A 15629-nucleotide genomic window follows, 5' to 3' on the forward strand; every position below is an offset into this window, starting at 1 on the left:
GAACTTGAGAAAAAAATGTTCTAGAGGGAGCCAAAGCCAGAAGATTCTTCTTACCCAATGGAGGAAGAAAAGGAAGACACTAGGGTATAGAGGGTTTTTATTTTATGATTTTTTTTTAATAGAGAAAGACATGGAAAGAAATCAGAAGGTTATTCCCCTCTGGGGTTGGCCTCAGCATAGCCTTCAGCAAACCTCTGTCCTAAAACCCCTCTCCTTTCAAGACCCTTCCTTGGAGAATTGCCCAAGATTTCTGCCATGAGATTCAGAGAGGAAAAAGGGGAGGCATTGAAACAAGTTGCCTCCATCCTTAAGAGTTAAGTCCCTGCTCCTGGCAGGTGTGTCCATCTGTCAGTAGTTTCTTCCAAAGGGTTGTGCGTTTGCTTGATGGTCAGTGAGTGTTCAATTTCATGGGAAAAGTTTTCATGGAATATGAGGAGCCATCCAGATTCTTTTTTTTATTTTCTTTTCCCCAAGTCTGAAAATATCTCTATGCTTCTCTCACACTTGATTAATATTTTGGTTTAGTATAGAATTCTAGGTTCAAAATCTTTCTTTTCTTCAGAATTTGAAGATATTGCTCGACTGTGTTCTGTCATCTACTGCTGCTGATGAAACATTTGATGGCAATCTGGTTATCTGAATATCATCAGATCCTGGCACCCCATACCCCTGGAGGTATTGGGTTCTTCTCCTCAATGTACTAAAATGTCATGATTTGGGTCTGGGTGTTGTAGATTCATATTCACTTCAATACAAACACCTGTGCCCTTCAGAAGAGGAATTTTTACTTCTTTGATATGTTCCTCCTTTCCATCTTGTGTTGGCTTTTTTCCATTCTTACTTTCCTGAAATAAATGCCTGTCGGTCAGAACACCTACCACTGTATTGATCCTCTCTCTGTTTTATATTTTCTTCCATATTTTCCTCCTTCTCTGGACTACATCCTAGGTGCTATGTTTTGTTCTCTTTTTGCTTAAAAACACAAAGTATCAAAGTTGGGCACAAACTTGAAGATCACCTAATTCAGTTCCCTTATTTTACAGATGGGGAAACTAAGGCCCAGAAAGGAAGAAGGTTCAAGAGGTAAAATGACTTGCCCACAGTCATACCTGCGTGCAGTGCCAGGGCTGTCTGATTCCAAACCCATGACTCTCCTTATGGTCAGGAAGCCTTGAGCAAGTTAGCAGCTCTTCACCCTTTTCCTTAGATGCTGGCGAAACGATCCACTAGCAAAGGAACCCCTGGGGTTCTAGGTGAAAAACCAGCCCAGCCATGGATGCTGCCAACAAGTCTTCAGAGGGAGCCCCATTCATCCTACTGGGACTGACAACAAATCCCGGACAGCAGCAGCCTCTCTTTGTGCTATTCTTAGTCCTGTATATGGTGGGCATCCTGGGTAATGGTCTCATTGTGGCCGCCATCCGGGCCAGTCCAGCCCTGCATGCACCCATGTACTTCTTGCTGGCCCATCTGTCCTTTGCTGATCTCTGCTTTACATCCGTCACTGTGCCTAAGATGTTAGCCAACTTGTTGGCCCATGACTGCTCCATCTCCCTGGCTGGCTGCCTGACCCAGATGTACTTCTTCTTTGCCCTGGGTGTAACTGATAGCTGTCTCCTGGCTGCCATGGCCTATGACTGCTACGTGGCCATCTGGCACCCCCTCCACTATGCTATGAGGATGTCCTGGGCCATGTGCACAGCCCTGGTAGGGACCGCATGGGTGGTGTCCCACACCCACTCCCTCCTACATATCCTGCTTATGGCCCGCCTGTCTTTCTGTGCCTCCCACCAAGTGCCCCACTTCTTCTGTGACCACCAGCCTCTCTTAAGGCTCTCATGCTCCGACACTCGCCACATCCAGCTGCTCATCTTCACTGAGGGGGCCGCTGTGGTGGTCACTCCCTTCCTGCTCATCCTGGCCTCCTACGGGGCCATTGCAGCTGCAGTGCTCCGGCTGCCCTCAGCCTCTGGGAGGCTCCGGGCTGTGTCCACCTGTGGCTCCCACCTGGCCGTGGTGGGGCTCTCCTATGGAACAGTCATCGCAGTCTACTTCCAGCCCACATCCCAGTATAAAGCCAAGGGGGGCCGTGTGGCCACTGTTATGTATAATGTAGTCACTCCCATGCTAAACCCTGTCAGCTACAGCCTCCGGAATCGCGATGTGCAGGGGGCACTCCGAGCCCTTTTCACTGGGCGGCAGATCTCAGCTGGCGACTCCTGAGGCCTGGACCCCACCAAGGACAGACTGCATCACCCACAGTGACAATTCATGATTGTGATCATCTGTTCTGTGCTTTCTCCAAAATCATAACAAGGGCTATCACTTTCTGAGCACCTACTACGAAGCAGATCCTTGCCTGATCTTACTTCATTCCCATAACCAGGGAAGCAGATATTGTGATTTAGTTTTATAGATGAGGAAACTGGGGCTTAAAAAGAATTGACGAGGGGCCGGCCTGGTGGTGCAGCAGTTAAGTGCACACGTTCTGCTCCAGCGGCCCAGGGTCTGCCGGTTCAGATCCTGGGTGCGGACATCGCACTGCTTGGCTAGCCATGCTGTGGTAGGCGTCCCACGTATAAAGTAGAGGAAGACGGGCACAGATGTTAGCTCAGGGCCGATCTTCCTCAGCAAAAAGAGGAGGATTGGCAGCAGATGTTAGCTCAGGGCCAATCTTCCTCAAAAAAAAAATAATTAAAAAGAATTGATGAGTTTACACATTTCTTAGGCGGTGAAACCTGGGCCCTTTCTGTCGCATCATTCTCTCTTCTTACAGTCACTCCCAGGCAATTAGAGAGCATTCGACCATTTTCTGAGGACTTAAAGCTAGGTGGGAGGGTGCACCAGCCCCATGTTTTGCTTTGGGGGAATTGGCACTTTATTTTCAATCACATCACCATGTATTGTCAAATAAATTGACTTCTCAACTATCTGGGACAGGGACAAAAGTTCACATACCCATGTGTCGAGGGCTCACCTCTCCCAGTGAAGCCAGTCTAGCACATAGGAGGCAGTCTGGACACCTGAGATGAATACATGGTTGTATTTTGAGGCTAGTAACCATTTGGAAGCTGTCCATTTTTCTCTTTCTTTGTTCTTGTGCTTGTTTGCTATGATGCCTCCTGTTCAGCTACATCCAGCATTCTGGAAGGAACGCTCAGTGCGCAGGCGCCATGAATAAATTAATTAAATTAAGCAAAGCAGGGAAGAAGAGAGCAGGATATAGCCATCAGGGGCAGATGCAAGAGGGATTTTTTTAAGTTTTTATCATATGCTAGCACTTCACTAATTTGTACCCACAAAAAGCACGGGTATGCTTATTGCCCCTTTATAAAAGAGGAAACTGAGGCTCAAAGATGGTGAGTGAGTTGGTAGCAGAGCCAGAACAAGCCCTTGTGCTACTTGAACTGCTCAGGTGTATTTTAACTGGGCCCCATAGAATCCAGACCCCAGGGTCTGGGGCGTCTATGGCAGAACTTGCAGGAAGAAATCCCAGACCGGGGCAGGTGCACTGTCTCAGGTGAGGATACATTTTGGGGTCTGAAAGGCCCTCATGATGTGCCCCAACTTTTACTAAACAGGTTTATGAGGTGGGAGCTTTTATGTCCTGCTCTGTCTCTCCAAGAAATGCACACCCACTTCCCCCCCACACGCCTCCCTCCCCGACTCCTCTCCAGAGAGAAGGAGGCTGCAGCTGGCTCATCCACAGGCCTCTCCAGCTCCCACAAATGAGCCTGCCACCGCCTAGTCCTAGAACTGCCATACTCTGTCGTTTAGATCTAAAAGGGAACTTGAAGGTCTTTAGGCCAGTAATTTTAGGAAAAAACACTTTTTTTCTAATGAAATCTTACACAGAAACATGACATATAAAACAAAAAGAAAAAAAAAGCAGGGGCCAGCCCCATAGCCGAGTGGTTAAGTTCCCACACTCCAGCTTCGGCTGCCCAGGGTTTCACTGGTTCGGATCCTGGGGGCAGACCTAGCACCACTCGTCAAGCCACGCTGAGGCAGCGTCCCATATGGCACAGCTAGAAGGACCTACAACTAGAGTATCAACTATGTACTGGGGGGTCTTTGGGGAGAAGGAAAAAAAAAAGATTGGCAACATATTTTAGCTCAGGTGCCAATCTTTAAAAAAAAAAAAAAAGCAGTATAGTATAGGCAAGGTGAGAGTCAAGGCCTGGAGCCCACCTTCTCAGCCTCCCCAGTGCTTCTCCTCCACTGCCCTGAAGGGCTCCTGATCTGATCCAACCCATTCATTCAATAAATTGGGAAAATAAGGCCCAGAGTGGATAAGGGACCAGCCCAAGGTCACTCAGAGGCAGTGGCAACCTTCAGGCTTTCTTGCTTGGCCTGCCGGTCCCCCATAGTTTGGCCCTGCCATGACGCTGACACCATCCTCTCCTGGTCTGCCTTCCTCCCGCCCCCATGCCCTCCTTGTCTGTTCGTGCTGCAATGCCAGATCCTCGCGAGTCTACCAATAGCTTGTCCCCTGCCCCACAACCCCCTTCCTCCCTCTGCCTTCTCTAAACTTCACAAACACACTGGTCACGATGCTCATCAACCACCCCACACCTGTGCCATCAGCCCTACCCTATGGCATGGTGCTAACCACCGTCTGCTAACCATCAGGAACCCTGCCTGAGTTCTCTCTGTATCTCTAGAACCTGCCACAGAGAACATGCGTGTGATACGCTGCTCCCTTGTCTGTCTTCTGGTCTCGTTCCAGGTAACGTTTCTACATAAGGGGAGAGGGGCACTGTGGGATTCAGGGGATTGTCAATAGTCGCTTCTTCTGACCCACTAGCCTTGACCTGGGCATCCTGCTCAGATGTCAGCCCACAAAACAGGCCACGTCTGTGGAGAGGTGGCTAACTCTTGCTGGTCCTACCACCCACATTGTAGCACAAACTTGCTTGCTCGTTGCCTCAGCATGGTCTGTGCCTTCCACAGGGTGACCATGACCAGCATCACAAGTGCTTTCAAGCCTCACAAGGGCCCAGTGAGAAATCCCCATTTTGAATGTAGGGAAACTGAGCCTCAGAGAAGTGAAGAGGCTTGTCCTAGTTCTTACTACCCGGCAATTTAAGTGCCAGCTCTCCCGACTCTCAGTATCAGGCTCTTTCCTCCATACCACAAAACTTCATTCAATTAAGTTATTAAATCTTTATTCACCATCGGAATGTGCCAGGCACTGGGATAGCTGATTCCTAATCTACTTCTAGACCCCTACTAGAACAGACGAGAGAGGGGAATGGTGGGCACGCAAGCAGCCTCAGTCACCAGGCCTGTGGGTCCCTGGGGTCCATGCCCACCCTACCCTCAACTAGATCTGGACTCTCGTTTTAGTTCAGGTAGCCATAGAAGATGACATTGACCTGGAGACAAGAGGCTAAATCCTTCTCCCATCCCCAGAAAGACCACTAAGGAGTTCATAAATCCACTGAAGAATTTTTCCCTGAATCTTTTTGACATGAAACATAAAAAGACCAACTCTTAACACCTTAAGCAGAACAAAGGTATGCAAATGACTGATTCACTTCCAAGCAGCTCCCTTGGAAGAGCTGATACTCATCCCAGTGAGGCTGCTTCAGCTCAGGGAAATCTGCAGGCCCTCTTTAGAAGGCCTTTGAGCCACACAAGGAAACCTGCCTCTTCTCAACCCCATATTCCTTGAGTTTGTCCTGAAATGACTCCTGGCCATTTCAGAATCAATCTAGACCACCCTACCCCCATCAATATTTTCAACCCTTCAGTTTATTCAAAATAACATGTAGCACCAGGAACCACCTCATCTAGAAAAAATACATAATTACATTTGAGAAAAGAATTTGAGTCTGCCACTACACCCTCATTTTTAATGTAATCTTTATGCATTATAAAGTAAGGCAGCCTTTGTTTCAAAGATAGAGCAACTGGAGAGCTCTTAACAGTGAGAAAAGCTCTGATCATAAATGGTAAATTGATTACTCTTTCTAAAGGTAAAAAGGAAATTTCTATAACCTAAGTCTTCTTTCATGCAAGGGCTGCCACAGGGAAAATGCAGCCATCAAGCATGAAAAATAAACACATAAAGACTCTTTCTCAATGTGGAAATGACTCCTTTGAAATACTAGGGACGGATTAACATTCTACGAAGCTGATAAAGCAAGCAGACTTGCTCATTCTGAACCACGCTACTCCTCTTCCTCACCCTTGTCACGGTTCTTTGTCCTGTTTCCTGCACTCCTTCACCTCATGTCACTGTCCTGTTTTCTCTTTCTTGTTGCTTGTGTTCCTATTTCCTTCTCCTTTTGCCCCCTTCTCTCTCTCTCTTACTTTTATCTACTGGGCACTAGGACTATAGACACAGTCCTTGCCCTCATGTCCATAACAGCATGCAGATTATGATCCAGACCAGGAGAGAGGTACAAAGTGCTACAGCAGCATCAAAGAGGGAGCCATGGCTTGAGACTGGGAGTGAAGGAAGAGATGAAGAAACTCACGGAGGCATCTAGTAGATTATATCAGTGGCCCCATTTCATTCATCCCTGAATCCATGCCTTTGGCCATATAACTTTGCCCTTCATCTGTGACTCTGGGCTGAGCCTTGCAACTTGCTTTGGCCAATAGGATATTAGAATGCACGGCACAGGGGCCGACCCCATGGCCAAGTGGTTAAGTTTGCATGCTCTGCTTCAGTGGCCCAGGGTTTTGCCAGTTCAAATCCAGGGTGTGGACAGGGCACTGCTCATCAGGCCATGCTGAGGCGGCATCCCACATGCCACAATAAGAAGGACCTACAACTAGAAATACACAACTATGTACCGGGGGCCTTTGTGGAGAAAAAGGAAAAATAAAACCTTAAAAAAAAAAAAAAAAAGAAGGCATGAAAAGAAGCTATGATATTGGGCTTGTTTTCTTGTGTTTCTTCATTGCCATGAGAAGGACCTGCCTAGCTAGCCCACTGGACCCAAGAGGAGGATGAGAGACTCGTGGAGCAGAGCTGTTCCAGTCAAGGTGACCCAGGCAAACCCAGCGTAGAGCAAAGCACCCAGCAGACCTGCAGATGCAAGAGCAAGTCCAGCCAAGATCAGCCAGGCCCCAGCTGTCCCACTGACACATAAGTGAAAATAAATGATTCATGTTTTAAGCCACTTAGTTTTGGGGTGATGTGTTACATAGGAATAGCGAACTGGTGAAGTTCCCATAACTATTTTTGATATTTGCCTTTTTCCCGAATGCAGCATGTCCTGGCCCCTTCAGTGTCCTGAGGACTGAGCCATCAATGCACACTTGCTTTCTCTGTTTATATTCTTGTTATGAGCATGTTTCTTCCCTCAAGCTTCTGCCAATCTACCAAAGATTCTTTGAGGGTTTGAGTCATGTTTTTCCATTGGACTAGGAGTACCTGGAAGTAAGAGTTGACCAATAAAAATGGCAAGTAATAGGATATATTGGAATACATGAGGAAGCCATTTGGTATAAACCTAATTTGGCCTGACCTTGTCTTTCCAAAAGGGCCTGACCGAGGCCGTTGAGCATGCATTGTATATCTGCTTTAGAGATTCCCTATGGCAAGAACAAAGGCCCTTGAGATAAAGGTGCAACTTCTCTCCCCCTCCCAACGTTGGCATCTCCTTAAAGATTGAGCATCTTTCTTTAGGCTGGGAACAGATTGCAGCGCTCATCTGTGACCCCCCCAGCCCGAGGCAAGACACCTGCCACCCCGTGGCGTTCACTGAGACAGCAGACCTATCTGCCATTTCCATCAATCGCTGTGCTGACAGAGCAGCCTCATGACTATTGTAAAAGGGACATTTCAATCATATGTGAAACATACTCTTTGAGGGTATAGAACCACCCTGTATACCCCCACTTCTTTGGAGTGCTCTGTTCCTTTGTGGAAAGACTCTCCCGGGTTATAATCCTAAGATTTAAGCTCAGAATAAACTCACCCAAATTTTCATTTATAGATTGGTTATGGATTATTTTCGTTGACAGAGTCATGACTCCTCTTTTCACATCTCATAATCAAATCCATTTTCTCTCTGTAAAGAGTCAGGTTCATCTCTTGGTTGCCTTCTCTGGAGACTTTGTCATCACTCACACTCAGATTCAGCCTACACTGGAACATTTTCAGCTCTTCTCTTGTGGGAAGGGAAACTGAAATTGGCAAAGGCTAGAAGGATGAGATGAGCAAAACTGATGAAATAACCTTCTATTTGGCAGGTAGCCAGAGCCCACACAGCCACAGACACCACCATTCCACTCCTTCCTCTCTCCAAGGACCACAGAACAACTGACAGTTGGTGAAACCATAACTGAGACCATTGCCACACCCATCATGAAATCAAGTAACCACAGACCTCAGAAACCACAAGGTGGGAAGTTGACTAAACATAGGCCAGGTTTGGTGCTAGTGGCTTTGCATTCATAGCACCATTTAATCCTCATAAAAAGCCTGTGCAAAATACACTATTATCCCCATTTTACAGAGGAGGAAATTGCAGCTCAGGGAGGTAACTCGCCAAAGGTTCCAAACTAGAAAGTGGTAAAATCAGTTTTTGAGCACAGAGTTGTCTCTGGGCTGAAATGAGAAACAGTAAAAGCCCTCCTCTCACTACATTCTTATTCCAAATCTACTCACCGTGCATCAGAATCACCTGGCATGTTTCTGTCAAACGCATATTCTACCCACCACTCCCAAACTTTCTGAATGAGTAGGTCTAGGGTGAGGGCTGGGACTGCATTTTGTTTTGTTTTTTTCCTAAAGATTGGCACCTGAGCTATCATCTGTTGTCAATCTTCTCTTTTTCTTCTTCTTCTTCCCCCCAAAGTCCCCCAATACATAGTTGTATATTCTAGTTGTAGGTCCTTCTAGTTGAGCTACGTGGGACGCCACCTCAGCACAGCTTAAGCAGTGCTAAGTCGGCACACAATATCTGAACCAGTGAAACCCTCAGCCGCCAAAGCAGAGCACGCAAACTTAACCACTAGGCCATGGGGCTAGCCCCTAGGACTGCATTTTGAATAAGCACCCTAGGTGATCTGATGCGGGTGGTCTGCAAGGCACACCTATAGAATCACGGACCTAAATCATGTAAAACTTGAAAGCACCAAAAGGGAGATAGCATCCTTGCCTTTAGAAAGTCCGAGCTGATTGGGAAGTGTTCAGAGGTGACACGAAGGCTGTCAGAAATATACAACTCTGGAAAAGATGGGCAGCAAAGCTTATCATGAACCCTGGAGAGAAGAGGTTTCTGCGATTCTTAACAACTCTCCTTTGCGATAAGTTTGAGGGATCCTATTTCTCTCTCTCTATTGAATTTAGAGAAATTACCAGGGATCAGTGTCTTAGTTAGCTTGGGCTACATAAGAAAATACCATAGAGTGGGCAGCTTAAACAATAGGCATTTATTTCTCATGGTTCTGGAGGCTGAAAGTCCAAGATTAAAGTGCCAGTAAGTTCAGTGCTTCCTGAGGGCCCAGATCCTGGCTTTCAGGCTTCTGAACGTATCCTCTCATGGAGGAGAGAGGAAGCTCTGGCGTCTCCTCCCCTTCTTAAAAGGGCACTAATCCCACCACAGGGGCTCCACCTTCACGACCTCATCTCAACCTAAGCACCTCCCAGATGCCTCACTCTGTAATACCATCACATTGAGAGTTAGGCCTTCACCATATGAATTTCGGAGAGACAAACATTCAGACCATAACAACCAGCTTGGTCTTTTCTCCACTAGCTCAGGACGCTCAGGAGGCCACATCCTCTCAGGGAAAGGATCCTGGTCCATAACAACCCTCTGAGCCCCCTCCTCTGTGCTTCCTCCAGTCCTCCGTATGCCCCTGTCATGGGGTATTCAGCCTACTCTTTTGGGACTGCCAGTTTGTGTCTCTCCTCCTCTCTCCTCCTCCTCCCCCTCAACCACCCCAACATACACTAGACTAAGGATTCCTTCAGGGCAGAGAGTGCATCTGATTTCTCTTCTGCCTCCAAACACCAAGCATAGGGCATGGCCCAGAGTGAACAAGTAGTTGAAACTAGGAAATGGGCTAAAGGAGGAATTGCTGGGTGGGTTGGAAATGTTTCCAGGCAGAGAGAGGATCATTAGAGGAACAAGATGATGACGGCGACCTGAGGCCTTTGTAGTAGGGGGAGAGCTACCTAGAAAACAAGGCCACAAACCCAAATAGCTAAAATTTCCTGGTCACCAGCTATATTAGTCGTCTTGGGTGGCCATAACAGAATCCCACAGATTAGGTGGCTTAAATAACAAACATTTATTTTCTCACAGTTCTGGAAGCCAGAAGTCCAAGATCAAGGTGCCGTCTGCGTTGGTTTCTGGTGAGAGCTCTCTTCCTGGCTGGTAGGTGGCCACCTTCTCGTTGTGTCCTAACGTGGCCTCTTCTCTGTGCATACGCAAAGAGAGAGAGTGAGCTCTGGTGTCTCTTCTTTTTCTTATAAAGACATCGGTTCTACCAGATTAGGGCCCCAACCTTTATGACTTCATTTAACCTTAATTACGTCCTGAAAGGCCCTGTCTCCAACTGCAGTCACATTGTGGGTTAGGGCTTCAACATACGAATTTTGGCTGGACACAATTCAGTCCATAACACCTACCATGGGGCAGGCACCTTCATCTCTTCCCAGCAGCCTTTTTGGGTGAACATTATCATGGTCTGTTCGTAGGTGAGGATGCCAAGCAGTACTAACTCCTGAATCCTGAACTCTAATTCCTGGGTTTAAGTCCTGACCTTGCTCTTTACTAGCTGCTTGACCTTGGGCAAATTGCTGAACTATAAAATGAAGATGACAATATCCCTCTGGGATTGTTATGAGAATTACCTAAGAAAATACATATAAAGAGCTTAAAACAACGACCTGGGACATAATAAGTCTCAATACATGTTGGGCGCCCTCACTGTAACAGGTAGGGAAGTCAGACAGGAAGTCATCAGGAATAAATGATGGGATTGAGATTTGAACACAAAGACTGTGCTCTGAACTAAGGAGCTTGGGACCTCAATTCGGGACTGGTGGGTGCCCGCTGCTTCCTCTTCTCCTCCTGGGCCAGCTTTTTTCTCAGCCTCAACTGACCATGATATGAATGTGTGTGTCTGTTGTATTCAGCAAATAATATTTTGTTTTCTTTGTTGCTCATTAATACATGGTGTGAATATAATACTCTCTGGTTCTCTTTCCTAAAAACAAATTCTCTAAAATGACTCATATATGGTGCTAGACGTCACCCTTAAGGCTCTAAATCCGAAGTCTGTGGCTCAGCTCGCTTAACAGCAACAAAACTATTCATTCCCTCTCCTCTGCTGCCATCATGTGGTCATATCAGGTACCAGCATTTCCTTACGCTGTGGCGGGGCTGGGGACTCAACTTGAACTTATCTGGTTCTCAGTAAGCATAGCTAGTACAACCCAAAGATATGTAACATTTCTGGAAAAACAATATAACAGAAAACCTTCTGCCCTATTGTGGTGAATTCCAGCCTGCTTGGGGATTTTCCCTACTTAAGCGACAAACATTCACTTAGCTCAACTCAGATCAGAGACCAGAAACGACAGGACACAGTGCCTGTGCCCAAGGACTTCATAGTCTGGTGTTTAAACAAATCCTTACAATTCAACTTTGGCAACCACACATGCTGAAGATGGCGTCGCCCTACCGGAGGGAGACAAGGTCATTCAAGTCACCGGGACTTTCCTATCTCACACTTACAAAAAACTTAAAATTTTTTATTAAATTAAATACAAAATGATACCACGAAGACAACAGCAGATAACTTATTGAGATGTTTCTATCTGTTAAGCAAAGTGCTAAGTACTTTACTGGTACTGACTCATAGACTTCTCATCCAAACTACTGTTATTCCCACTACACAGGTGGGAAAACGAAGGCACAGCCCGTTCTGGCTGGAGTCAGGCTTTGAGCCCATGAAACTTTTCTTAGCCAATATTGCCCTAACCTGTAGGAGCACACGCAATGGTATGATTGCTTCTTTCTGAAGAGATGGGAAAGACTTATTAAAGATCCAGAGAGGATTTGAGATTTTGGCTGACTTTTGAAGGCTAAATAAGGTTTTCCCAAATTGTCAAGGGGGATCCAGTGCCTAAATAAGGCTCTTTTTTGATAAGTGGAACCAAGGATTTGTGGAGAATGAATAGTAAATAAACAGATGACACTTAGGGAATGTTTACTATGAGCCACACCATGCTAAGAACTTTAGCTGATTGAATGAAGCTTTGTAGCAGCTCTCTGAGAGAGTTACTATGATTATCCTCATTTGGGAGACCAAAGCTCAGAAGGCCTAAGAAATTTACCCATGGTCATTCACCCAATCAAAAACAAATGCTTTGGGTGGAAAGAATAAAGTTGGGAGTGAGACTTCTCTGAGAATGTCTTTTTATATAGTATTGGCTTTCAAACTAGGTAAATGCTTCACGTGTTCAAAACACTTAAATCAGAAAGAATAAAAGCAAACCCCAAAATGGAATCATACAGAAACAAATGAATCCACTTCTATATCAAGTTGATAACATAACCACACAGAAACATGAACTCAAAATTTTTAGAAATATATTTTTTTCCTACTCTGTCCACTGCAAGGGCCCAGAAGCAATGACATCCCAGTAGCAATGAGCACATGTAGCACCTAGATTCTAGTTCTAAATGCCATTCTCCACAAAAAGAACCAGAGCTCCTTAGAAAATGGCTAATTCCAAGTCCTTACCAGAGAAAGGACTGTGTGGTCCTGGAACATCTTAGGCCAGAAAGAAAGGAAGGGCTCAAAGACTAATGGTTCATCTCAAAAGGATACAGGAATTGGCTTTAGAAGGCTACCACTGGCCAAAAGCACTAAAAAGAAGGATGGTAATGAACACTGAATTTTTAAAAATCTGTGAGTCCGTACTCAGAGGAAGAGACGGGAAGGTAGCATTCTACTTTGCAGAATATTGCCACATATTAAATGCAAAAGAAATTATAGAATTAGAAAATCACCACTTTACATAGCCCAATGTAATAATTTGGTCCAGGCAAGGATCATCAACAGATGCTAAAATTATCAGGTGAAAGGTTTTTGGTGAAAAAGGATATTCATGCAATCTCTAAGTATCACATCACAGATTACTTACCATCTACAAAGAGGAAAATAATTTTACAATATGGGGATCTGGTGTTCGCCACCTCAAGCGACTAATTAAACCTAGGATCACCGAGCTGACATCAGGTGCTCCCTCATGTGAGGCAGTAAGAACTACGTGACATCACCTCTGGTCAAAATGCAATGTGTGTGCACTTGATTGGATCCTGGATTTTTAAAAAAGATTGCTAAAGAAATTTTGAGAACAAGTAGGGAAAGGTGAATATGGCCTGTATTTTGGATATTGTTGAATTGTGAATTTTCTTGGGTGTCATAAGGGTATTGTGGTTATGAGGGCGAGTGACCTTATTCTTAAGAGATGCACCAAAGTATTTAGGGACAAAGTCAAGATGTCTGTAATTTATTTTCAAATGGTTCCACAAAAGACAGACAGCAAATGTAGCACAATGTGAACAGTAAAATACTATTGGTAAAGCTAAGTGAAGGATGTACAGGTATTCATTGCAGTATTCTTTTAATTTCCCTGTATGTTTTAAGGTTTTCAAAATAAAAGATGAATTTTAAAAAGTCATTGATCTATACAATTTGAGATCCTAAAAGTTCTTAAAAGATCATCTAATTCACCCCTCACTTTACAAATGAGGAAACTGAAGCCTGGGAAAGGAAGAGACTTATCCGAGGGCACACAGCTGGTTACCAAGAGAGCTCGAATTCATGTTCCCGCTTCTCCTAATGACTGCCACCTGTGGCAGGGTGTGGGCAGCGTAGGGTCGGGGTATAGAGGGACTTTGGGAGGAAGGACTTTGTGAAGTTATGGAAGGAGGGTGGCACCCCTCAGCAGGGGCATGGTGTGGATCATAGCCACTGCCCAGACCAGAGGAGGTTCTGACCTGAAACACAGGCAGCCCCAGGAGACCCCACGCTCCACCCAACCTCTTTCTTCTTTCTTTGAATTCTCTGCCTTATTTTCTTCCTCCAACTCTTCTCTCCATTACATTTTTTCTCTTTTCTAACTGATCTTTTTGTTGCTATTGTCTGGTGAGGAAGATTGGCTCCTGAGCTAACATCTGTTGCCAATCTTCCTTTTTTTTTCTTTCTCCCCAAAGCCCCAGCACATAGTTGTATATCCTAGTTATAGGTCATTCTAGTTCTTCTATGTGGGATGCCACCACAGCATGGCCTGATAAGTAGTGTGTAGGTCCCTGCCCAGGATCCAAACCAGTGAACCCAGGGCCACCGAAGCGGAATACACAAACTTAACCACTCGGCCATGGGGTTGGCCCCTTAACTGATCTATTTTATTATCACTTGATCATTTGCTTTCTCCACCAAGAACTAACATAACATTGTGGAAATAGTACAAATTTTGAAACTACACAGATCTGGTTTTCAACCCTCCCCTGCCCACTAGCTGTCTTGAAATAGTCACTGAATCTTGCTAAGTCTTGGTTTCTTTATCTTTGTAAAGTTACTACTATCCTACCTGGAAAGGAAGTGGCATTCAACGAGCCAATATGTTCATTATTAAATGTTTATTGATTCCTTGCCACGTGCCAGGCACGGTTGGCACTGGTGATAAAAACAGACACATTTCAAGGCTGTGTCCTAAGTATTTTATATGAATTGATTCATGTTACTCATCCCCATTTCACAGATGAGGAAACTGAGGCATGGAGAGGGTCAGTGTTTTGCCCACAAAGCCAGTAAATGTCAGCCTATTCCCAAAGTCCAGGCCCTTCCCACTGTCCCATACACAGTAAGGAAAATAAAGTCCATGCCTTCATGGGACTTTCATTCCAGAGGAAGGCGAAATCTGGAAAACTACTGGGACATAGTTTCTCAAAGACAAATATGAGTTTCTCTTTCCTTCCCCCAATTCCATGACTAAAAGGAAAATCACACAAAGAGGAAGAGAAGTGATCTGGGCGCTCTGTTTCACTTCCTTCTCTCCCTTACTCAAATAAAGAAAATCACCAGTAGTAAGCCCATTTTGTAACATCTTCTATCACTCCCCTTAATCCATAGTCAGCATTTCTAAACTTGAACGAGCCTCAGAATGACCTGGAGAGCTTGTGAAAACTGTGCTGGGCCACTCCCAGAATTTCGGATGTGGCAGGTAGGTCCAGGGTGAAGCCTGAGAATTTGCCTAACAAGTTCTTCAGTGAAGCTGATGCAGCTGCTCCGGGACCACACGTTGAGAACTGCTGTCACAGAACAACTCATGAAGCAAGTATTATAGATCACATTGTAAAGGCGAGAAACTGAGCTTGGTGCCTCACTGGAAGCTACACCACAAGTGAGTGACAGACAGGATTTGAACCCAGATCTGTCTGACTCCTAAGCGCATGCTGTTTCCACTACACCTGGGTAAGAGATTTAACACTCTAGGATTTCCCCATTCCTTGTCTGCTCATTTTATTCTAGAATTTTAGTTCTTGAGAGGTAGTCAAGGTTCTGCAACTGCATAATATATTTCCATTTCCAATGAGAACAGAAGATGGTTTCTAAAAACTATTTTAAAAATGTTGCTATCC

General features: G+C 45.3%; 1 pseudogene; it reads left to right on the forward strand.

The window, feature by feature from the left end:
- OR1K1P (olfactory receptor family 1 subfamily K member 1, pseudogene) lies at nucleotides 1273-2223 on the forward strand (annotated as a pseudogene).

Source organism: Equus caballus, chromosome 25, assembly GCF_041296265.1.
Source record: "Equus caballus isolate H_3958 breed thoroughbred chromosome 25, TB-T2T, whole genome shotgun sequence".
In the NCBI taxonomy this organism is placed as follows: domain Eukaryota; kingdom Metazoa; phylum Chordata; class Mammalia; order Perissodactyla; family Equidae; genus Equus; species Equus caballus.